The 25,390-nt window shown below is 47.3% G+C and overlaps 1 protein-coding gene across 2 annotated transcripts in view; it reads right to left on the minus strand.

Annotated features, from left to right (window-relative positions):
• ADAMTS7 (ADAM metallopeptidase with thrombospondin type 1 motif 7) overlaps positions 1-25,390 on the minus strand; it is a 212,429-nt gene that overhangs the window by 122,555 nt on the left and 64,484 nt on the right. The window lies entirely within an intron of this gene.

Genomic DNA, 25,390 nt, shown 5'->3' on the forward strand with positions numbered 1-25,390 from the left:
GGGGAATAGCGGCTCCGCAGGAGACTGGGCACATCTAACGAAAGCTCTAGGACTAACTGGTGTGCACTGGCTCCTCACCCTATGACCCTCCTCCAAGCCTCAGTTAGGATACTGTGCCCGGACGAGCGTACACAATAAGGAAGGATTTTGAATCCCGGGTAAGACTCATACCAGCCACACCAATCACACCGTACAACTTGTGATCTGAACCCAGTTAACAGCATGATAACAGAGGAGCCTCTGAAAGATGGCTCACAACAATAATAACCCGATTTTTGTAACAATAACTATGTACAAGTATTGCAGACAATCCGCACTTGGGATGGGCGCCCAACATCCACTACGGACTATGAGAAATAGAATTATCGGTAAGTAAATTCTTATTTTCTCTAACGTCCTAAGTGGATGCTGGGGACTCCGTAAGGACCATGGGGATTATACCAAAGCTCCCAAACGGGCGGGAGAGTGCGGATGACTCTGCAGTACCGAATGAGAGAACTCCAGGTCCTCCTCAGCCAGGGTATCAAATTTGTAGAATTTAGCAAACGTGTTTGCCCCTGACCAAGTAGCTGCTCGGCAAAGTTGTAAAGCCGAGACCCCTCGGGCAGCCGCCCAAGATGAGCCCACTTTCCTTGTGGAACGGGCTTTTACAGATTTTAGCTGTGGCAGGCCTGCCACAGAATGTGCAAGCTGAATTGTACTACAAATCCAACGAGCAATAGTCTGCTTAGAAGCAGGAGCACCCAGCTTGTTGGGTGCATACAGGATAAACAGCGAGTCAGATTTCCGGACTCCAGCCGTCCTGGAAATATTTTCAGGGCCCTGACAACATCCAGCAACTTGGATTCCTCCAAGTCCCTAGTAGCCGCAGGCACCACAATAGGCTGGTTCAGGTGAAAACGCTGGAACCACCTTAGGGAGAAACTGAGGACGAGTCCTCAATTCCGCCCTGTCCGAATGGAAAATCAGATAAGGGCTTTTACAGGATAAAGCCGCCAATTCTGACACGCGCCTGGCCCAGGTCAGGGCCAACAGCATGACCACTTTCCATGTGAGATATTTTAACTCCACAGATTTAAGTGGTTCAAACCAATGTGACTTTTGGAACCCAAACTACATTGAGATCCCAAATTGCCACTGGAGGCACAAAAGGAGGCTGTATATGCAGTACCCCTTTTACAAACGTCTAAACTTCAGGGACTGAAGCTAGTTCTTTTTTGGAAGAAAATTGACAGGGCCGAAATCTGAACCTTAATGGACCCCAGTTTCAGGCCCATAGACACTCCTGTTTGCAGGAAATGTAGGAATCGACCCAGTTGAATTTCCTCCGTCGGGCCTTACTGGCCTCGCACTACGCAACATATTTTCGCCAATTGCGGTGATAATGTTTTTGCGGTTACATCCTTCCTGGCTTTAGATCAGGATATGGATGACTTCATCCGGAATGCCTTTTTTCCTTCAGGATCCGGTGTTCAACCGCCATGCCGTCAAACGCAGCTGCGGTAAGTCTTGGAACAGACAGGGTCCTTGCTGGAGCAGGTCCCTTCTTAGAGGTAGAGGCCACGGATCCTCCGTGAGCATCTCTTGAAGTTCCGGTTACCAAGTCCTTCTTGGCCAATCCGGAGCCACGAATATAGTGCTTTCTCCTCTCCATCTTATCAATCTCAGTACCTTGGGTATGAGAGGCAGAGGAGGGAACACATACACTGACTGATACACCCACGGTGTTACCAGAGCGTCTACAACTATTGCCTGAGGGTCTCTTGACCTGGCGCAATACCTGTCGAGTTTTTTAATCATGTGGACGACTTCTGGGTGAAGTCCCCACTCTCCCGGGTGGAGGTCGTGCTGAGGAAGTCTGCTTCCCAGTTGTCCACTCCCGGAATGAATACTGTTGACAGTGTTATCACATGATTCTCCGCCCAGCGAAGAATCCCTGCAGCTTCTGCCATTGCCCTCCTGCTTCTTGTGCCACCCTGTCTGTTTACGTGGGTGACTGCCATGATGTTGTCCGACTGGATCAACACCGGCTGACCTTGAAGCAGAGGTCTTGCTAAGCTTAGAGCATTGTAAATGGCCCTTAGCTTCAGGATATTTATGTGAAGTGATGTATCCAGGCTTGACCATAAGCCCTGGATATTCCTTCCCTGTGTGACTGCTCCCCAGCCTCGCAGGCTGGCATCCGTGGTCACCAGGACCCAGTCCTGAATGCCGAATCTGCGGCCCTCTAGAAGATGAGCACTCTGCAACCACCACAGGATGGATACCCTTGTCCTTGGTCCCTGATGCATCTGAAAATGCGACCCGGACCATTTGTCCAGTAGGTTCCACTGGAAAGTTCTTGCGTGGAATCTAACGAATGGGATTGCTTCGTAGGAAGCCACCATTTTTACCCAGAACCCTTGTGCATTGATACACTGAGACTTGGTTCGGTTTTAGGAGGTTCCTGACTAGCTCGGATAACTCCCTGGCTTTCTCTTCCGGGAGAAACACCTTTTTTCTGGACTGTGTCCAGGAACATCCCTAGGAAACAGAAGACAAGTCGTCGGAACCAGCTGCGATTTTGGAATATTGAGAATCCAATCGTGCTGCCGCAACACTACCTGAGATAGTGCTACACCGACTTCCAACTGTTCCCTGGATCTTACCCTTATCAGGGAATCGTCCAAGTAAGGGATAACTAAAATTCCCTTCCTTCGAAGGGATATCATTTCGGCCATTACCTTGGTAAAGACCCGGGGTGCCGTGGACCATCCCTACGGCAGCGTCTGAACTGATAGTGACAGTTCTGTACCATAACCTGAGGTACCCTTGGTGAGAAGGGTAAATTTTGACATGAAGGTAAGCATCCTTGATGTCCCGAGACATCATGTAGTCCCCTTCTTCCAGGTTCGCAATCACTGCTCTGAGTGACTCAATCTTGAATTTGAACCTCTGTATGTAAGTGTTCAAAGATTTTAGATTTTAGATTTAGATTTAGAATCGGTCTCACCGAGCCGTCTGGCTTCGGTACCACAATAGTGTGGAATAATACCCCGTTCCCTGTTGCAGGAGGGGTACCTTGATTATCACCTGCTGGGAATACAGCTTGTGAATGGCTTCCAAAACTGCCTCCCTGTCAGAGGGAGACGTCGGTAAAGCCGACTTTTGGAAACGGCGAGGGGGAGACGTCTCGAATTCCAATATGTACCCTTGAGATATTACCTACTGAGGGCTTGGCAGAGGCGGGAAAGGGTTTCTGTTCCTGGGAACTGGCTAATCTCTTCAGCCTTTTTCCTCTCCCTCTGTCACGAGCAGAAAAGAGGAACCTTTTGTCCGCTTGCCAACAAAGGACTGCGCCTGATAATACGGCGTCTTATTTTGAGAGGCGACCTGGGGTACAAACGTGGATTTCCCAGTTGTTGCCGTGGCCACCAGGTCTAAAAGACCGACCCCAAATGTCCCTTTTCAAAGGCAATACTTCCAAATGCCGTTTGGAATCCGCATCACCTGACCATTTTACTGGTAGAATTGGACAACGCACTTATACTTGATGCCAGTCGGCAAATATTCCGCTGTGCATCATGCATATATAGAAATGCATCTTTTAAATGCTCTATAGGCAATAATATACTATCCTTATCTAGGATATCAATATTTCCAGTCAGGGAATCCGACCATGCCAACCCAGCACTGCACCTCCAGGCTGAGGCGATTGCTGGTTGCAGTATAACACCAGTATGTGTGTGAATACATTTTTGGATACCCTCCTGCTTTCTATCAGCAGGATCCTTAAGGGCGGCCATCTCATGAGAGGGTAGAGCCCTTGTTCTTACAAGCGTGTGAGCGCCTTATCCCCCCTAGGGGGTGTTTCCCAAGGCACCCTAACCTCTGGCGGGAAAGGGTATACCCCAATACTTTTTAAGAAATTATCAATTGTTATCGGGGGGAAACCCACGCATCATCACACACCTCATTTTATTTCTCAGATTCAGGAAAACTACAGGTAGTTTTTCCCTCACCGAACATAATACCCCTTTTTGGTGGTACTCGTATTATCAGAAATGTATAAAACATTTTCCATTGTCTCAATCATGTAACGTGTGGCCCTACTGGAAATCACGGTTGTCTCTTCACCGTCGACACAGGAGTCAGCATCCGTGTCGGCGTCTGTATCTGCCATCTGAGGAAACGGGCGCTTTAGAGCCCCTGACGGCCTATGAGACGTCTGGACAGGCACAAGCTGAGTAGCCGGCTGTCTCATGTCAACCACTGTTTTTTTATACAGAGCTGACACTGTCACGTAATTTTCAACAGTACATCCACTCAGGTGTCGACCCCCTAGGTGGTGACATCACTGTTACAGACACTCTGCTCCGTCTCCACATCATTTTTCTCCTCATACATGTCGACACAAACGTACCGACACACAGCACACACACAGGGAATGCTCTGATAGAGGACAGGACCCCACTAGCCCTTTGGGGAGACAGAGGGAGAGTATGCCAGCACACACCAGAGCGCTATATATATATACAGGGATAACCTTATATAAGTGTTTTTCCCCTTATAGCTGCTGTATGTTTTAATACTGCGCCTAATTAGTGCCCCCCTCTCTTTTTTTTAACCCTTTCTGTAGTGTAGTGACTGCAGGGAAGAGCCAGGGAGCTTCCCTCCAACTGAGCTGTGAGGGAAAATGGCGCCAGTGTGCTGAGGAGATAGGCTCCGCCCCCTTTTCGGCGGCCTTATCTCCCGTTTTTCTGTATATTCTGGCAGGGGTTAAATGCATCCATATAGCCCAGGAGCTATATGTGATGTATTTTTTGCCATGTAAGGTATTTTTATCATGTTTTATTGCGTCTCAGGGCGCCCCCCCCAGCGCCCTGCACCCTCAGTGACCGGAGTATGAAGTGTGCTGAGAGCAATGGCGCACAGCTGCAGTGCTGTGCGCTACCTTATTGAAGACAGGAACGTCTTCTGCCGCCGATTTTTCCGGACCTCTTCGCTCTTCTGGCTCTGTAAGGGGGCCGGCGGCGCGGCTCCGGGACCCATCCAGGCTGGGCCTGTGATCGTCCCTCTGGAGCTAATGTCCAGTAGCCAAGAAGCCCAATCCACTCTGCACGCAGGTGAGTTCGCTTCTTCTCCCCTTAGTCCCTCGATGCAGTGAGCCTGTTGCCAGCAGGTCTCACTGAAAATAACAAACCTAAACTAAAACTTTCACTAAGAAGCTCAGGAGAGCCCCTAGTGTGCACCCTTCTCGTCGGGCACATAAATCTAACTGAGGCTTGGAGGAGGGTCATAGGGGGAGGAGCCAGTGCACACCAGTTAGTCCTAAAGCTTTCTTTAGATGTGCCCAGTCTCCTGCGGAGCCGCTATTCCCCATGGTCCTTACGGAGTCCCCAGCATCCACTTAGGACGTTAGAGAAATTACATTTTTTGTCAGTGTGTCCTGAGGAAGAGGCGTCAGCCTCGAAACATGTTGACTATTTGAAACACTGCCATTAAATTTTTGGTGTAACGAGTCCCTGCGAGTGCCGTGCGGTTTTGGAGATATATATATATATATATATATATATATATATATATATACACACACACACACACACACACACACACACACACACACACACACACACACACACACACACACACACACAATATACATATATGTACACACACACACTGGTCTTTTTACATACTGGACAGTGTATGGAATGCGGTATTAATAATTAACACTATAGATAGTCCATAGTATAGACTGTATAAAACATAAGTAGTCAGGAAGAGGCTAAACATCCCATAATACAGTATATAAATACACAAACATAATAGAACCAGTAGGAGACAGAACTGCATATTCTAAGCACACATTCTCCCACCTCATAGTAAGGCACCTGTCTCTTCTTCTTTGCAGCTAGTCTCTGGTCCAGTGTACTGATTGAGCTCAGATCCACACACACAGCAAACTTGGTAGAAGAAGCTGCTACCACTGGGCATGTGCAGCAGCTCCACTCAAACTGCATGTTGTGGTGGCAGCTCTAGTAATCGCATCATACACTATGGCTATTGTGGTCATAATACCAACCAGAACCCTTGCATTTGCCAATGCAGTCCACCAAAACCCTTGTGGTGCCATATACTAATAATTCTATGTGGTGTGGTTCAAAACTGGTTACCACATGAAAATGGTACTGATAAAGCAGATTACCTTGTCTCTGTATCCATGTGATCACTGTAAGAAATCTGCCGCTCTTCTTCTTAAACTAAGGGGGAGATTTATCAAATATTGGAGACAAATAACATACCAACCAATTAGCTTCAAACTCAATTTTTTCCACACACAGCCTGCAAAACTGCAGTTATAAGCTGATTGGTTGGTTCTTTTATCTCTCTCCACTTTGTCTCTTCAAGGTTTGATGTATCGCCCTCTATGTTTTATAAATTGGAATCTTTATGGATGCAAAAGACAGATACTTTTTGGAGTTTATTCATACAGAGCTATACAGCAGACTCAAATTAGACAGAAGTTAAAAAGGAGGGTTATTGGGATTTGGGTCCAAAGGGGAATAATTGAGGATATTCTATTATATTGTGTATTCAGATGTTTAACCCCTTTCTGAGGGGAATCACTGTGGTCTCTAAAGGATGCATTTATTCCATTATTTTTTTTTAAAGTTCTGTGACTGTGATGTGGCAGGAAGTGGCCGATCTTCATGTTTGTGTTTGGAAACTTTAGAGGAAGCAACTAAGGGGGAGGCAGAGTGAGGAGGATGGAAGGGGCAGCTATTGTCCTGCCGGTTTTCAGGGGTGCGTAGGCTGTTTTCAAAAGATTTATATGTGTGTAAATAAAGTCAGACATAATTAGAAGACATTTGGCCAGAAATCAACAGAAAATAAGTGGATTCCTGTCCAGTTCACAGCCAGGCACCATCATTTTCTACTGACATGTTAAAGAGAAAAGGAAAATGGTTCTGCAGCTGTGTTATTTCTAAACAGAATTGTCATCTTATACCATTATAACGTACATATTATATACCTGAATAAAAAACTGTACATATGCGCACCCTGAAATTTCCTTATGTAGTCTAAATATGAATGAATTTTCTGTATGGCATCAGGGGCACTATGGATAAAAGGCTTTCGTTTCATTTGAAAGTCAGTGAGACTATGGGACCTGCTGATGGACATTCTTCTCCCTTCCAAAGGCCAATAGAAGGAAGTTCAGACTACATTTATGGACACTGGACAACAGATAAGTTAGTGTACATGGCTTAAACACCATTAAGGGTACATGTAATATCTATCTTTCCTCTCCAGACCTCTCCCCTGCTCTCCTCACTCGTATCTCCAACTGTCTCTCTGCTACCTCTTCCTGGATGTTCCAGCGCTTTCTTAAACTTAACATGTCTAAGACTAAGCTGATCATCTTTCCTCCCTCCCGCATAACCTCACCTCCTACAATCTCATTATCTATTGATGGCACTACTATCTCCTCTAGCCCCCAAGTGCGCTGTCTTGGAGTAATCCTTGACTCCTCCCTCTCCTTCAAACCACACATTCAGCACCTCTCACAAACCTGCCGTTTTCATCTAAAAAATATTTCCAGGATCAGACCCTTTCTGACCCAGGATGCTACTAAGACTCTTATCCACTCACTGGTCATCTCCAGACTGGATTACTGTAATCTCCTCCTGACTGGCATTCCTGACAAACACCTCTCTCCACTCCAATCTATCCTCAATGCTGCTGCCCGGCTCATTTTCCTCACCAAACGCACTACGTCTACCTCTCCTCTCTTACTAGACCTTCACTGGCTCCCCTTCCCTTTCAGAATCCATTTCAAGCTTCTCACACTCGCTTACAAAGCCCTCACCCACTCCTCTCCCATCTACATCTCTGATCTTATCTCCCTTTACACTCCCACCCGTCCTCTTCGCTCTGCTAATGCACGACGACTTTCCTGCCTACGGATTACCTCCTCCCACTCCTACCTCCAAGATTTTTCACGTGCTGCACCACTCCTCTGGAATTCCCTACCTCTCCCCCTCAGACTCTCCACCTCTCTACAAAACTTCAAACGGGCTCTCAAGACCCACTTCTTCACCAAACCCAGCCAAATCTCATCCTAACCCTCTGTTCTACACTCTCTATGTACCCCATCTGTGTCACCCCTGTCTGTCTACCCCTCCCCTCTAGAATGTAAGCTCTCGAGCAGGGCCCTCTTCCCTCATGTGCTTATCCTTTCTTACTTTAATAATCTTCAACTGCATCAACTCCAGCAGTCTTCTGCCACCTGATACTTATTCCAGTGTCATCTGCTGATATAACTATTACCCCTTTCACATCGCACAAATAACCCGGTATCGACACGGCATATTGCCGTGTCGACACGGGTCAGTGTGCGATGTGAAAGCACTTTCTGAGAATTAGCGGGTCGCCTGACCCGGTAATTCAACCCGGTATAAAAGAAGGATTATACCCGGGTTGAATACCGGGTCAGGTGCAGTGTGAATGGGAGCCGTGTCGATGCGACACGGTTCCCATTCACAGCATAGGGAGAGGCGGCGCAGGAGATGAGCTCATCTCCCAGCGCCGCCTCCACCCCCGCCCCTGCTGCTGCTGCGCCCCCCCCCCCCCCGCTGCTATGGCTATGGATTACCCCCCCCCCCCCCCCGCTGCTATGGCTATGGATTACCGGGTGGGATCCGGCATTTGCTCCCTTCTGCTGGCTTTCCGACCCGGCAATATACCGGGTCGGAAAGCCAGCAGAAGGGAGCAAATGCCGGATCCCACCCGGTAAGGACGTGTTTCTTTTACCGGGTGGGATCCGGCATAAGCGATGTGAAAGCGGTATAAGTTTATTTACCCTGTACTTGTCCTATACTGTCATCAACTGTAAGTTGCTGTTTTCCTGTTTGATTATTTATGTACTATGTAATTGGGCGCTGCGGAACCCTTGTGGCGCCATATAAATAAAGGATAATAATAATAATAATAATAATAATAATAAATGTAATAACTTAGTACTACTAAGCGGCAGCTTTTGCAAAACACAGTTTAAAAAGGTAATGATATTAAAATCAAAACGTAACATGTTTTGCTTTTAATATCATTGCCATTTTAAATTTGAGAGTTAAATACACCAAGAAGCTTTGGCGTGCAAAAGCCTCAGCTTAGTTAATTTACCCCTATGGCTTTAAGGCATGGGTGGGCCGTAAAATGCCCTCCATCTGCTGTTAATCTACTCATCCCAGCATGTTCTGCAAAAGTTTTAGCATGCCCTGCAAAACTATGGCATGGCATGCTTGGATGTGTAGTCCTACAGCAGCTGGAGGGCCGCTTTTTGCCTACCACTGCTTTAAGGCATCGCATGCTGGATAGATATAATAATTATATGAGTGCTGGACACTACCAAGGCTTTTGGTCTGAAGTGATCCAATTTATTTCACAGAATATATCCTTCCCATATACAGACTCTCCACAGTGAGTCTCCTGGGAGTGGTGGGAGAAAGTCTATCCAATAAAGCAGAGAGGCCTCTTATACCACTAACTGGGTCATTATGCCTGTAAGGCAACAGCTGTTCATGGAAATCTCCTCATTAACTAACCTTATCGTTTTGTATTAGATTAAATAATTCTGTATTGCCACAGTCAGGGGCGGATTGGGAACAAAAACCGGCCCTGGAAAAATTTGTACTAGTGGCCCCACATGGGCAGCACCAGAGATAGAAGGTCTAGCCATGGGCCATGGCAGCAGCATCCTCCCCCCAAGACTTTCCAGATAGTGGGCATGTCCAGCATCAAGGGGGAAGTTAAAAAGAAAATAAGAATTTACTTACCGATAATTCTATTTCTCATAGTCCGTAGTGGATGCTGGGGACTCCGAAAGGACCATGGGGAATAGCGGCTCCGCAGGAGACTGGGCACAAAGTAAAAGCTTTAGGACTAGCTGGTGTGCACTGGCTCCTCCCCCCATGACCCTCCTCCAAGCCTCAGTTAGGATACTGTGCCCGGACGAGCGTACACAATAAGGAAGGATTTTGAATCCCGGGTAAGACTCATTACCAGCCACACCAATCACACCGTACAACTTGTGATCTGAACCCAGTTAACAGCATGATAACAGAAGGAGCCTCTGAAAAGATGGCTCACAACAACAATAACCCGATTTTTGTAACAATACTATGTACAAGTAATGCAGACAATCCGCACTTGGGAAGGGCGCCCAGCATCCACTACGGACTATGAGAAATAGAATTATCGGTAAGTAAATTCTTATTTTCTCTAACGTCCTAGTGGATGCTGGGGACTCCGAAAGGACCATGGGGATTATACCAAAGCTCCCAAACGGGCGGGAGAGTGCGGATGACTCTGCAGCACCGAATGAGAGAACTCCAGGTCCTCCTCAGCCAGGGTATCAAATTTGTAGAATTTAGCAAACGTGTTTGCCCCTGACCAAGTAGCTGCTCGGCAAGGTTGTAAAGCCGAGACCCCTCGGGCAGCCGCCCAAGATGAGCCCACTTTCCGTGTGGAATGGGCTTTTACAGATTTTGGCTGTGGCAGGCCTGCCACAGAATGTGCAAGCTGAATTGTACTACAAATCCAACGAGCAATCGTCTGCTTAGAAGCAGGAGCACCCAGCTTGTTGGGTGCATACAGGATAAACAGCGAGTCAGATTTTCTGACTCCAGCCGTCCTGGAAACATATATTTTCAGGGCCCTGACTACGTCCAGCAACTTGGAATCCTCCAAGTCCCTAGTAGCCGCAGGCACCACAATAGGTTGGTTTAAGTGAAATGCCGAAAACACCTTAGGGAGAAATTGAGGACGAGTCCTCAATTCCGCCCTGTCCGAATGGAAAATCAGATAAGGACTTTTACAGGATAAAGCCGCCAATTCTGACACGCGCCTGGCCCAGGCCAGGGCCAACAGCATGACCACTTTCCATGTGAGATATTTTAACTCCACAGATTTAAGTGGTTCAAACCAATGTGACTTTTGGAATCCAAAAAAAAACTACATTGAGATCCCAAGTGCCACTGGAGGCACAAAAGGAGGCTGTATATGCAGTACCCCTTTTACAAACGTCTGAACTTCAGGGACTGAAGCTAGTTCTTTTTGGAAGAAAATTGACAGGGCCGAAATTTGAACCTTAATGGACCCCAATTTCAGGCCCATAGACACTCCTGTTTGCAGGAAATGTAGAAATCGACCCAGTCGAATTTCCACCGTCGGGCCTTACTGGCCTCGCACCACGCAACATATTTTCGCCAATTGCGGTGATAATGTTTTTGCGGTTACATCCTTCCTGGCTTTGATCAGGATAGGGATGACTTCATCCGGAATGCCCTTTTTCCTTCAGGATCCGGCGTTCAACCGCCATGCCGTCAAACGCAGCCGCGGTAAGTCTTGGAACAGACAGGGTCCTTGCTGGAGCAGGTCCCTTCTTAGAGGTAGATGCCACGGATCCTCCGTGAGCATCTCTTGAAGTTCCGGTTACCAAGTCCTTCTTGGCCAATCCGGAGCCACGAATATAGTGCTTACTCCTCACCATCTTATCAATCTCAGTACCTTGGGTATGAGAGGCAGAGGAGGAAACACATACCCTGACTGGTACACCCACGGTGTTACCAGAGCGTCTACAGCTATTGCCTGAGGGTCCCTGGACCTGGCGCAATACCTGTCGAGTTTTTCCCAACGGTTTATAATCCTGTGGAAGACTTCTGGGTGAAGTCCCCACTCTCCCCGGGTGGAGGTCGTGCTGAGGAAGTCTGCTTCCCAGTTGTCCACTCCCGGAATGAATACTGCTGACAGTGCTATCCCATGATTTTCCGCCCAGCGAAGAATCCTTGCAGCTTCTGTCATTGCCCTTCTGCTTCTTGTGCCACCCTGTCTGTTTACGTGGGTGACTGCCGTGATGTTGTCCGACTGGATCAACACCGGCTGTCCTTGAAGCAAAGGTCTTGGTAAGCTTAGAGCATTGTAAATGTCCCTTAGCTTCAGGATATTTATGTGAAGTGATGTCTCCAGGCTTGACCATAAGTCCTGGATATTCCTTCCCTGTGTGACTGCTCCCCAGCCTCGCAGGCTGGCATCCGTGGTTACCAGGACCCAGTCCTGAATGCCGAATCTGCGGCCCTCTAGAAGATGAGCACTCTGCAACCACCACAGGAGGGACACCCTTGTCCTTGGTGACAGGGTTATCCGCTGATGCATCTGAAGATGCGACCCGGACCATTTGTCCAGCAGGTCCCACTGGAAAGTTCTTGCGTGGAATCTGCCGAATGGGATTGCTTCGTAGGAAGCCGCCATTTTACCCAGAACCCTTGTGCATTGATGCACTGAGACTTGGCTCGGTTTGAGGAGGTTCCTGACTAGCTCGGATAACTGCCTGGCTTTCTCCTCCGGGAGAAACACCTTTTTCTGGACTGTGTCCAGGATCATCCCTAGGAACAGAAGACACGTCGACGGAACCAGCTGCGATTTTGGAATATTGAGAATCCAATTGTGCTGCCGCAACACTATCTGAGATAGTGCTACACCGACCTCCAACTGTTCCCTGGATCTTACCCTTATCAGGGAATCGTCCAAGTAAGGGATAACTAAAATTCCCTTCCTTCGAAGGAACATCATCATTTCGTCCATTACCTTGGTAAAGACCCGGGGTGCCGTGGACCATCCCTACGGCAGCGTCTGAACTGATAGTGACAGTTCTGTACCATAAACCTGAGGTACCCTTGGTGAGAAGGGTAAATTTTGACATGAAGGTAAGCATCCTTGATGTCCCGAGACATCATGTAGTCCCCTTCTTCCAGGTTCACAATCACTGCTCTGAGTGACTCAATCTTGAATTTGAACCTCTGTATGTAAGTGTTCAAAGATTTTAGATTTTAGAATCGGTCTCACCGAGCCGTCTGGCTTCGGTACCACAATAGTGTGGAATAATACCCCGTTCCCTGTTGCAGGAGGGGTACCTTGATTATCACCTGCTGGGAATACAGCTTGTGGATGGCTTCCAAAACTGCCTCCCTGTCAGAGGGAGACGTCGGTAAAGTCGACTTTTGGAAACGGCGAGGGGGAGACGTCTCGAATTCCAATATGTACCCCTGAGATATTACCTGAAGGATCCAGGGGTCTACTTGCGAGCGAGCCCACTGCGCACTGAAATTCATTGAGAACGGGCCCCCCCCGTGCCTGAGCTTGTAAAGCCCTAGCGTCATACTGAGGGCTTGGCAGAGGCTGGAAAGGGTTTCTGTTCCTGGGAACTGGCTGATCTCTGCAGCCTTTTTCCTCTCCCTCTGTCACGAGCAGAAAAGAGGAACCTTTTGTCCGCTTGCCAACAAAGGACTGCGCCTGATAATACGGCGTCTTATTTTGAGAGGCGACCTGGGGTACAAACGTGGATTTCCCAGCTGTTGCCGTGGCCACCAGGTCTAAAAGACCGACCCCAAATGTCCCTTTTCAAAGGCAATACTTCCAAATGACGTTTGGAATCCGCATCACCTGACCATTCTACTGGTAGAATTGGACAACGCACTTATACTTGATGCCAGTCGGCAATTATTCCGCTGTGCATCATGCATATATAGAAATGCATCTTTTAAATGCTCTATAGGCAATAATATACTATCCTTATCTAGGATATCAATATTTCCAGTCAGGGAATCCGACCATGCCAACCCAGCACTGCACCTCCAGGCTGAGGCGATAGCTGGTCGCAGTATAACACCAGTATGTGTGTAAATACCTTTTTTTGGATACCCTCCTGCTTTCTATCAGCAGGATCCTTAAGGGCGGCCATCTCATGAGAGGGTAGAGCCCTTGTTCTTACAAGCGTGTGAGCGCCTTATCCCCCCCTAGGGGGTGTTTCCCAATGCATCCTAACCTCTGGCGGGAAAGGGTATGCAGCCAATACTTTTTAAGAAATTATTAATTGTTATCGGGGGGAAACCCACGCATCATCACACATTTTATTTCTCAGATTCAGGAAAACTACAGGTAGTTTTTCCCTCACCGAACATAATACCCCTTTTTTGGTGGTACTCGTATTATCAGAAATGTATAAAACATTTTCCATTGTCTCAATCATGTAACGTGTGGCCCTACTGGAAATCACGGTTGTCTCTTCACCGTCGACACAGGAGTCAGTATCCGTGTCGGCGTCTGTATCTGCCATCTGCCTGACGGCCTATGAGACGTCTGGACAGGCACAAGCTGAGTAGCCGGCTGTCTCATGTCAACCACTGTTTTTTTATATAGAGCTGACACTGTCACGTAATTTTCAACAGTACATCCACTCAGGTGTCGACCCCCTAGGGGGTGACATCACTGTTACAGACACTCTGCTCCGCCTCCACATCATTTTCCTCCTCATACATGTCGACACACACGTACCGACACCCAGCACACACACAGGGAATGCTCTGATAGAGGACAGGACCCACTTAGCCCTTTGGGGAGACAGAGGGAGAGTTTGCCAGCACACACCAGAGCGCTATATATGTATAGGGACAACCTTACAATAAGTGTCTATCCCTTATAGCTGCTTATATCTATTATTTTGCCAATTAAGTGCCCCCCACTCTTTTTTACCCTGTTTCTGTAGTTGCAGGATGCAGGGGAGATTCTGGGAGCCTTCCTACCAGCGGAGCTGTGTGGGAAAAATGGCGCTGTGTGCTGAGGAGATAGGCCCCGCCCCCTTCACGGCGGGCTCTTCTCCCGCTTTTTACTGGAAAACTGGCAGGGGTTAAATACATCCATATAGCCCAGGAGCTATATGTGATGTATTTTTCGCCAACTAAGGTAAATTCATTGCTTCCCAGGACGCCCCCCCCCCAGCGTCCTGCACCCTCAGTGACCGGAGTGTGAAGTGTGCTGAGAGCAATGGCGCACAGCTGCAGTGCTGTGCGCTACCTTATGAAGACAGGAAAGTCTTCTGCCGCCGATTTATGGACCTCTTCTTGCTTCAGCATCTGTAAGGGGGCCGGCGGCGCGGCTCCGGGACCCATCCATGGCTGGGCCTGTGATCGTCCCTCTGGAGCTAATGTCCAGTAGCCTAAGAAACCCAATCCACTCTGCACGCAGGTGAGTTCGTTTCTCTCCCCTAAGTCCCTCGATGCAGTGAGCCTGTTGCCAGCAGGTCTCACTGAAAATAAAAAACCTATTTAAACTTTTACTCTAAGCAGCTCAGGAGAGCCACCTAGATTGCACCCTTCTCGTTCGGGCACAAAATCTAACTGAGGCTTGGAGGAGGGTCATGGGGGGAGGAGCCAGTGCACACCAGCTAGTCCTAAAGCTTTTACTTTGTGCCCAGTCTCCAGCGGAGCCGCTATTCCCCATGGTCCTTTCGGAGTCCCCAGCATCCACTAGGACGTTAGAGAAATAACATTAAATATTATAAGCACATTATATGATACACCTTCAGAATTTAGGAAACGATATCATTCTTTAGAAAATATATTTTCTTTCTTATTACACTAACTGTATCCCAATCACTATTCACTCAATCTTATATGTCAGCCAAGCAGGCAGACAGAGCATACACTAGATCATCTGCAATCATAGGCTAAGTGGCAGTAATTTTCATATATGCAAATTATTTTGCTTCTTATTCATTATGTCTATAAAAAGGAACACGTGTCCTCAAACAAAACAGGCCCCGCTGGTGCGTCGGCCCACCCTGAATCTTCCCTGTAAACCCTATGGCCAATCCGCCTCTGGCCACAGTATGATCTCACATATATGAACAGAAACTGCCTATCTAAGTTTTTACATGACCTGACTCCACTGATTGACTTCCCTGAGGCATAGCGTCAAACTGAGTCGCATGCAAGTATAATGGGCCCTACACACTTTGCGATCCGCCGCCGAGCTGCCCCACGGCAGATACGGCCGACCCGGCTGCGGAGGGGCAGTGACGGGGGGAATTAAGTTTCTTCACTCCCCCCGTCACCCGACTCCATAGCAGTGCAGGCAAATATGGACGAGATCGTCCATTTTGGACTGCATGCACAGGCGACGGGGCACCAGTAATGAACGAGCGCGGGGCCGCGAATCGTTCATCGCTGGTGCCTCCACACTGAAAGATATGAACAGTATCTCGTTGATTAATGAACGAGATCGTTCATATCTTTCACTAATATCACCCAGTGTGTAGGGCCCATAAATATCTGTGCATATAGCAATGTGTCCCAGCTGCATACACATCTTTGCAAACTTGCAATAGATTCAGTCATGTGCATCTCTGTCTTTTCTCTGCTGCCGCTGAATGGTCATTTCTGAGGCAGCAATAATGTGAACACACACTAGAGAACCCTTACGTGAGTATGCCAGCATGTGTCATGCACTTGTAACCAGAGTTACATGCTATTCTGTGTTGTGCGAATGCAAGGACGCCAAATTCAGCTGGATCTCCTGCACCTAGCATAGGGCAAGTGCTAATAATGACAGCTACCATCAAGGCCCATAATACTCCTACTATGCAAACCGAGTTATTTTCCCTCATGTCTGCTATTTTGCATACCTCCCTCCAAGAGGGACAGAACGCTCTGCTCCTGGACTTCCCTCTTAATGTATGATTGCCGGCACCTGTGCTGAAGCACCTTTCTTATCCACTAACCTGTTCAACACAGGTGCTGGTAATCATATATTAAGAGAAAAGTCCAGGAGCAGAGCATTGTGTCCCTCCTGGAGAGGGTCATGTTGAGAGGTGTGTTATGTGGTTGTTGGTACTTTGCCTAAATGTTAACTGCTGTAAATGAACAAATAGGGGTTGATTCAATTGTTGGTCTGGGTTTAGTATGAAATACCTACAATCAAAATCAAGGCAACAACTGACCGACGGTCAAAATCCCGACAAGGTCAAAATGTCGACATTTAAAATGTTGACAGGACAAAAAGTCAACAGGTCAAAAAGTTGACACAAGGTTTTTGTTTTTTCATTTTTTTTTGGGTGTGTATGTCAACATAGGTCGTAATGGACACCACGTCTCCTTGCATGGCTCGCGGGCACACTATTATATTCCCCCTCCAGTTCCACTTGGATGGTAAAGTATGAACAAGTCGGTTTCAAGGAAAAAATCATGAAGAACTCATGTCGACTTTTTGACCTGTCGACATTTAAATGTCGGTATTTTGACCTTGTCAGTATTTTAAATGTTGGTATTTTGACCATGTCGGGATTTTGACTGTCATCAATGGTTGACGGTATTATGACCGTCTGTATTTTGATTGTATTTTGATTTTGATTGATTCACCTAATCCCGTTGGTTTTCCCGGCCACTACCAGATGGTGCCCAACAGAGCAATTCATTTGTTGCTTTTTGTTCTGGTGCGCATGCAGCCGGGGAGACACATCTCAGCTCACAGGCTCCTGAGGTGCGAGCTGAAATGTGCATAAACTCTGTGGTTTTGGCGCTCAAACGGGTCTAACCTGTACTTTAGATGGGTTAATGGGCGTGCATACGGGGCATGCGTGCCCAATGGGTGCAACAACTGAATTACCCCTGTGGGCACTCAATACGTTTATTAATAAAATAATATGGAGGCAGGACATTGTCTGCCAAGTGACAAGGGTTATGGGCTAATTCACAGTTATACGCTAATGCTGGCACAGCTACAAATGTGTGCAAACGTCTGAGTGGTACTATGGCCGTGCAACATAGCCACAGAAAGTAAGCCACTGTTACTGTGTAATAAATCACAGATGTAAGCTAATACACCACAGAAACAGTCGTGATACGCCTGCGGTTTTGCGCCACCCCCATTACTTTCCTCAAACTATTCCTGACTGCCAATCACTTTGTGTATAAATCCCCGCTGCGACTGCTAACGCAAGAACAACGTGGCACATGTGCAGTGCAACTCAGATGCATGCGGATGGTGTAATGGTTAGCATTACTGCCTCACAGCACTGAGGTCATGGGTTTGATTCCTACCATGGCCCTAACTGTGTGGAGTTTTTATATTCTCCCCGGGCTTGCATGGGTTCCCTCCAGCTATTCCGGCAACCTACCACTCCAGCTAGCAGGTTAATTGGCATCCAACAAAAAAAATAAGAATTTACTTACCGATAATTCTATTTCTCATAGTCCGTAGTGGATGCTGGGACTCCGTAAGGACCATGGTGAATAGCGGCTCCGCAGGAGACTGGGCACAAAAGTAAAAGCTTGAACTAGCTGGTGTGCACTGGCTCCTCCCCCTATGACCCTCCTCCAAGCCTCAGTTAGGATACTGTGCCCGGACGAGCGTACATAATAAGGAAGGATATTGAATCCCGGGTAAGACTCATACCAGCCACACCAATCACACCGTACAACCTGTGATCTGAACCCAGTTAACAGTATGATAAACGAAGGAGCCTCTGAAAAGATGGCTCACAACAATAATAACCCGAATTTTGTAACAATAACTATATACAAGTATTGCAGACAATCCGCACTTGGGATGGGCGCCCAGCATCCACTACGGACTATGAGAAATAGAATTATCGGTAAGTAAATTCTTATTTTCTTTAACGTCCTAAGTGGATGCTGGGACTCCGTAAGGACCATGGGGATTATACCAAAGCTCCCAAACGGGCGGGAGAGTGCGGATGACTCTGCAGCACCGAATGAGAAAACTCCAGGTCCTCCTCAGCCAGGGTATCAAATTTGTAGAATTTAGCAAACGTGTTTGCCCCTTACCAAGTAGCTGCTCGGCAAAGTTGTAAGGCCGAGACCCCTCGGGCAGCCGCCCAAGATGAGCCCACCTTCCTTGTGGAATGGGCTTTTACAGATTTTGGCTGTGGCAGGCCTGCCACAGAATGTGCAAGCTGAATTGTGCTACAAATCCAACGAGCAATCGTCTGCTTAGAAGCAGGAGCACCCAGCTTGTTGGGTGCCTACAGGATAAAAAGCGAGTCAGATTTCCTGACTCCAGCCGTCCTAGAAATATATATTTTCAGGGCCCTGACTACGTCCAGTAACTTGGAGTCCTCCAAGTCCCTAGTAGCCGCAGGCACCACAATAGGCTGGTTCACGTGAAACGCTGAAACCACCTTTGGGAGAAATTGAGGACGAGTCCTCAATTCTGCCCTATCCGTGTGAAAAATCAGGTAAGGGCTTTTATAAGATAAAGCCGCCAATTCTGAGACACGCCTGGCTGAAGCCAGGGCTAACAGCATTACCACCTTCCATGTGAGATATTTTAATTCCACAGTGGTGAGTGGTTCAAACCAATGTGATTTTAGGAACCCCAAAACCACATTGAGATCCCAAGGTGCCACCGGGGGCACAAAAGGAGGCTGTATATGCAGTACCCCTTTGACAAACGTCTGGACTTCAGGCACTGAAGCCAGTTCTTTTTGGAAGAAAATCGACAGGGCCGAAATTTGAACTTTAATGGACCCTAATTTTAGGCCCATAGACAGTCCTGTTTGCAGGAAATGTAGGAAGCGACCCAGTTGAAATTCCTCTGTAGGGGCCTCATTGGCCTCACACCACGCAACATATTTTCGCCAAATGCGGTGATAATGTTTTGCGGTTACATCCTTCCTGGCCTTTATCAGGGTAGGGATGACTTCTTCTGGAATGCCTTTTTCCTTCAGGATCCGGCGTTCAACCGCCATGCCGTCAAACGCAGCCGCGGTAAGTCTTGGAACAGACAAGGTCCCTGCTGGAGCAGGTCCTTTCTTAGAGGTAGAGGCCACGGGTCCTCCGTGAGCATCTCTTGAAGTTCCGGGTACCAAGTCCTTCTTGGCCAATCCGGAACCACGAGTATAGTTCTTACTCCTCTCCTTTTTATGATTCTCAGTACTTTTGGTATGAGAGGCAGAGGAGGGAACACATACACTGACTGGTACACCCATGGTGTTACCAGAGCGTCCACCGCTATTGCCTGAGGGTCCCTTGACCTGGCGCAATATCTGTCTAGTTTTTTGTTGAGACGGGACGCCATCATGTCCACCTTTGGTTTTTCTCAACGGTTTACCATCTCTTGGAAGACTTCTGGATGAAGTCCCCACTCCCCCGGGTGAAGGTCGTGTCTGCTGAGGAAGTCCGCTTCCCAGTTGTCCACTCCCGGAATGAACACTGCTGACAGTGCTATCACATGATTCTCCGCCCAGCGAAGAATCCTTGCAGCTTCTGCCATCGCCCTCCTGCTTCTCGTGCCGCCCTGTCTGTTTACGTGGGCGACTGACGTGATGTTGTCCGATTGGATCAATACCGCCTGACCCTGAAGCAGGGGTTTTGCTTGACTTAGGGCATTGTAAATGGCCCTTAGTTCCAGAATGTTTATATGAAGAGATGTTTCCATGCTTGACCACAAGCCCTGGAAATTTTGTCCCTGTGTGACTGCTCCCCAGCCTCTCAGGCTGGCATCTGTGGTCACCAGGATCCAATCCTGAATGCCGAATCTGCGTCCCTCTAGTAGATGAGCACTCTGCAGCCACCACAGAAGAGACACCCTTGTCCTTGGCGACAGGGTTATCCGCTGATGCATCTGAAGATGCGATCCGGACCATTTGTCTAGAAGATCCCACTGAAACGTTCTTGCATGGAATCTTCCAAATGGAATCGCTTCGTAAGAAGCCATCATTTTTCCCAGGACCCTCGTGCACTGATGCACTGACACCTGGCCTGGTTTTAGGAGATTCCTGACTAGCTCGGATAACTCCCTGGCCTTCTCCTCTGGGAGAAACACCTTTTTCTGGACTGTGTCCAGAATCATTCCTAGGAACAGGAGACGTGTCGTTGGAATCAGCTGCGATTTTGGAATATTTAGGATCCACCCGTGCTGACGTAACACTAACTGAGATAGTGCTACTCCGACTTCTAACTGTTCCCTGGACCTTGCCCTTATCAGGAGATCGTCCAAGTAAGGGATAATTAAAACGCCTTTTCTTCGAAGAAGAATCATCATTTCGGCCATTACCTTGGTAAAGACCCGAGGTGCCGTGGACAACCCAAACGGCAGCGTCTGAAACTGATAATGACAGGTTTGTACTACAAACCTGAGGTACCCTTGGTGAGAAGGGTAGATTGGGACGTGGAGATAAGCATCTTTGATGTCCAGAGACACCATATAGTCCCCTTCTTCCAGGTTTGCTATCACTGCTCTGAGTGACTCCATCTTGAATTTGAACCTCTTTATGTAAGTGTTCAAGGATTTTAGATTTAAAATTGGTCTCACCGAGCCGTCCGGCTTCGGTACCACAAACAGCGTGGAATAATACCCCTTTCCCTGTTGTAGGAGAGGTACCTTGATTATCACCTGCTGGGAATACAGCTTGTGAATGGCTTCCAAAACTGCCTCCCTGTCGGAGGGAGACTTTGGTAGAGCAGACTTCAGGAACCGGCGAGGGGTGTCCGAGTCCGCTTGTAAAGCCCCAGCGTCATGCTGAAGACTTGGCAGAAGCAGAGGAGGGCTTCTGCTCCTGTGGCCCTACTGGACATTACGTTTGTCTCCTCACCGTCGACACTGGACTCAGTATCCGTGTCTGGGTCTGTGTCGACCCACTGAGGTAACGGGCGTTTTATCGCCCCTGACGGTGTCTGAGACGCCTGGACAGGCACTAATTGATTTGTCGGCTGTCTCATGTCGTCAACAGTTTTTTGTAAAGTGCTGACATTGTCACGTAGTTCTTTAAATACAACCATCCAGTCAGGTGTCGACTCCCTAGGGGGTGACATCACTAATACAGGCAATTGCTCTGCTTCCACATCATTTTCCTCCTCATACATGTCGACACAATCGTACCGACACCCAGCACACACACAGGGAATGCTCTGATAGAGGACAGGACCCCACTAGCCCTTTGGGGAGACAGAGGGAGAGTTTGCCAGCACACACCAGAGCGCTATATATATATATAGGGATAACCTTATATAAGTGTTACTCCCTTTTATAGCTGCTGTTTATAATTTAGCTGCCAATAGTGCCCCCCCTCTCTCGTTTTTACCCTGATTCTGTAGGGACTGCAGGGGAGAGTCAGGGAGCCGTCCTTCCAGCGGAACTGTGAGGGAAAATGGCGCTTGTGTGCTGAGGAGATAGGCTCCGCCCCTTCACGACGGCCTTATCTCCCGCTTTTTTCTGGAAAACTGGCAGGGGTTAAATACATCCATATAGCCCAGGAGCTATATGTGATGTATTTCTTTTGCCATCCTAAGGTATTTCTGTTTTTTTTTATTGCGTCTCAGGGCGCTCCCCCCCAGCGCCCTGCACCCTCAGTGACCGGAGTGTGAAGTGTGCTGAGAGCAATGGCGCACAGCTGCAGTGCTGTGCGCTACCTTAGTTGAAGACAGGAACGTCTTCTGCCGCCGATTTCACCGGACCTCTTCGTTCTTCTGGCTCTGTAAGGGGGCCGGCGGCGCGGCTTCGGGACCCATCCAGGCTGAACCTGTGATCGTCCCTCTGGAGCTAATGTCCAGTAGCCTAAGAAACCCAATCCACTCTGCACGCAGGTGAGTTCGTTTCTTCTCCCCTTAGTCCCACGATGCAGTGAGCCTGTTGCCAGCAGGACTCACTGAAAATAAAAAACCTAAAATAAACTTTTACTCTAAGCAGCTCAGGAGAGCCACCTAGCATGCACCCTTCTCGTTCGGGCACAAAAATCTAACTGAGGCTTGGAGGAGGGTCATAGGGGGAGGAGCCAGTGCACACCAGCTAGTTCAAGCTTTTACTTTTGTGCCCAGTCTCCTGCGGAGCCGCTATTCCCCATGGTCCTTACGGAGTCCCAGCATCCACTTAGGACGTTAGAGAAAATGTGTTTGTATGTACATGGGCAGACTAGATGGGCCAAGTGGTTCTTATCTGCCATCAAATTTTATGTTTATATGCACAATGGACAAATTGGGTTTGCGTTCAACTCTGAAATCAGGCCATTGTTAGGGCAGTAAATTCTTTATAAATCATTTCTAGTTATACAGTTGCTTTGTTTTCATCCTATGCAGAGCACGTACTGCATTGGGAGACAGCTACATGGCAGATTGAGGCCAGCAAAGTGTGAGACCATATAACAGCACCTCCTGTACTCCGTTCTACATTTATTGTCTCCAGCATTTTTACTTGGTTAATTATTATGCAGATAGGAAAATAGTCACCTATATAATAAACCCCATGACAAAGAAACTATAAGGATACTTAAGCGTTAATGGGGGAGGCCAGTGAAACAGTAGCAGGATAGATTACTAAGTAACGTTCACGTTGATGAACACAGTGAAGCTATTGTATGAGTTTTGAGCATATAAGTATATGCAAATAATAGCCCAGGGTTACTCTTTACATGGATTATACACCCATGGCAGGCATGTATTTGTACAGATACCACGTAACCTGGGCAAAGGAGCATGGAGGGCACCACCTCATTTGCATTCAGGATCTCTACCAGAAGAAAGTTTTAAAGAGGACTATGGGTATTTTGAACTGATCCGAGTCTTCCGAACTATAGGTTATTTGATAAATTATTATCAAACAGATGGTGTATAATTGTGTCGACATGTTCAAAGCAGATCTATAATAGTTTTTTTTTTCCCCAACGGCTGTATGTAAAATTGTCAAAATGCACTGATCTGAGAATTTTTGTGAGGAGTGTTTGCTTGTTCTACACTTGCTGGAGTGTTTTACAATGATATTTCATTGAGAATTCACTGTTGTTTTGTCTGATAACAATAAAGTTTGTATTGTTATTATTGAAGTGCACCGGTGACTACTGAGAATGACTTTGCACAGTATTACACTACACTGAGTCTACATTCTAAGCGTTATTCTGTCCTATACTACTGTTTGAGGATAAACTCACACCCAGATAAGTATGTGTAATAACTATATTTTAATTTACAGAAACATAAAGCTATATCACTATTTACAATATACTGTACAAGACAAAATAACCATATTGTGGACAGAGTAATGTACAGAGGGAACACATAACACAAAACAAAAAACAGCCCTTGATGATGATGACTTAATGATAGTCACAGAGAAGAAGCCGTAATTCTAGCTCCATTAGGAACAGGGGTAATGGGATCGAACTGTCAAGAAGTGCCAGATTACATTGCACATTAAACATGTACATAAGGGTAATTTAGTTATTTTTGGGGACACATTAGCAACAAACCATTTTGGAGATTTATATATCCTGCTACTAGTCAGAGGGGGTTTCACACCTTTATTAAAGGTACTTGACACCTGCCTCTTATCACACCATAGTAACCAATCAAAAACCTCCACTGCCTAAATTGCACTAAGCAGATAAAACTGCTGATTGGCTACTGCAGTCCCATGAAAACTGCACCAAAATGTAATATTAGCACATAAGCCCTAAAATGTATTCACCGACTGTGATATGACCTATCGCCATTCAATAATTATCCTAATGATTCAAATCCTTTACAGCTGGGACCAATGCGCTGTCATGCTATGTAACGCTCCTGGCCCTTATATATATATATATATATATATATATATATATATATATAAAATCCTCAACTGTATTCTGCACAAATCCTATAGTAATGGCTTAGTGCCAATAACAGTACATAGAGACATGTGGGAATTAAACCCTACTTAGAGTGGTCACACATTGGAGCACTTGAAGGATGTGCTTTTGCAGCTATAAGTGTGCAACATTCCTAAGAGCTCAATCGCTGCCATGGCGACAGCATGAAGTGAATTCTCCCCGTTACACGAGAGTGATTAAACTATGAAGATGCTGTGTGCAAAATTTTCTAAGGTGAACCGGTCTTGTGTGAATTTCAGGAGCGGCCCCTCTTCTACCTGTCACCATGGCAGTAATCAAGGTCATATCAATGCGCAAATCTTCCAGCTGTATTCAAATCTAACAACACACTCCCAGTTTAGCCTGGGTAATAAATCCGTACAGTCTGACTGTGACAAAACAGTTTGCTGGCTGAACTATGGATTCACTGGCAATTTGTCACTGTGTGCACAAGTTTGTCACAGAAGACTGGCGCATACACACTTGCCGAGAAAATGAGCAACGTCGCTCACTTTCTCGGCAAAGTGTGTATGCCGCCGCCAGCCAGCGATGAGCGGCTCCGCGGGTCGTTAATGACCCTCGCTGTCGGCCGTGCAGGCAGCTCAATATTGACTGTGGTGCAAGAGCTGCCTGCACGGCCCGGCCGCTGAGTGACGTCACTGAGCGATCCGAACGTCATATATCGCTCAGTGTGTATGCCTCGCCGCCGACCGCCCCCGGCCCGGGAGGGGGAAACACTGAGTGACATCGCTCATAGAGTGCGTTGCCTAGTGTGTACCCACCTTATGTAATCCAAGTGCAAGAATCTAAACTTTCCGTGTGGGCATATCTTGTATTGAGCTGAAGTTCTAGGCATGCGCAATGCATTGTAATCACTCAGCATGGGATTTCACTGTTTTTTTGTTTTTGTTTTGTTAAACAGCTGAACTGGCA

This window comes from Pseudophryne corroboree, chromosome 6, assembly GCF_028390025.1.
Source record: "Pseudophryne corroboree isolate aPseCor3 chromosome 6, aPseCor3.hap2, whole genome shotgun sequence".
NCBI classification, from domain to species: Eukaryota; Metazoa; Chordata; class Amphibia; order Anura; family Myobatrachidae; genus Pseudophryne; species Pseudophryne corroboree.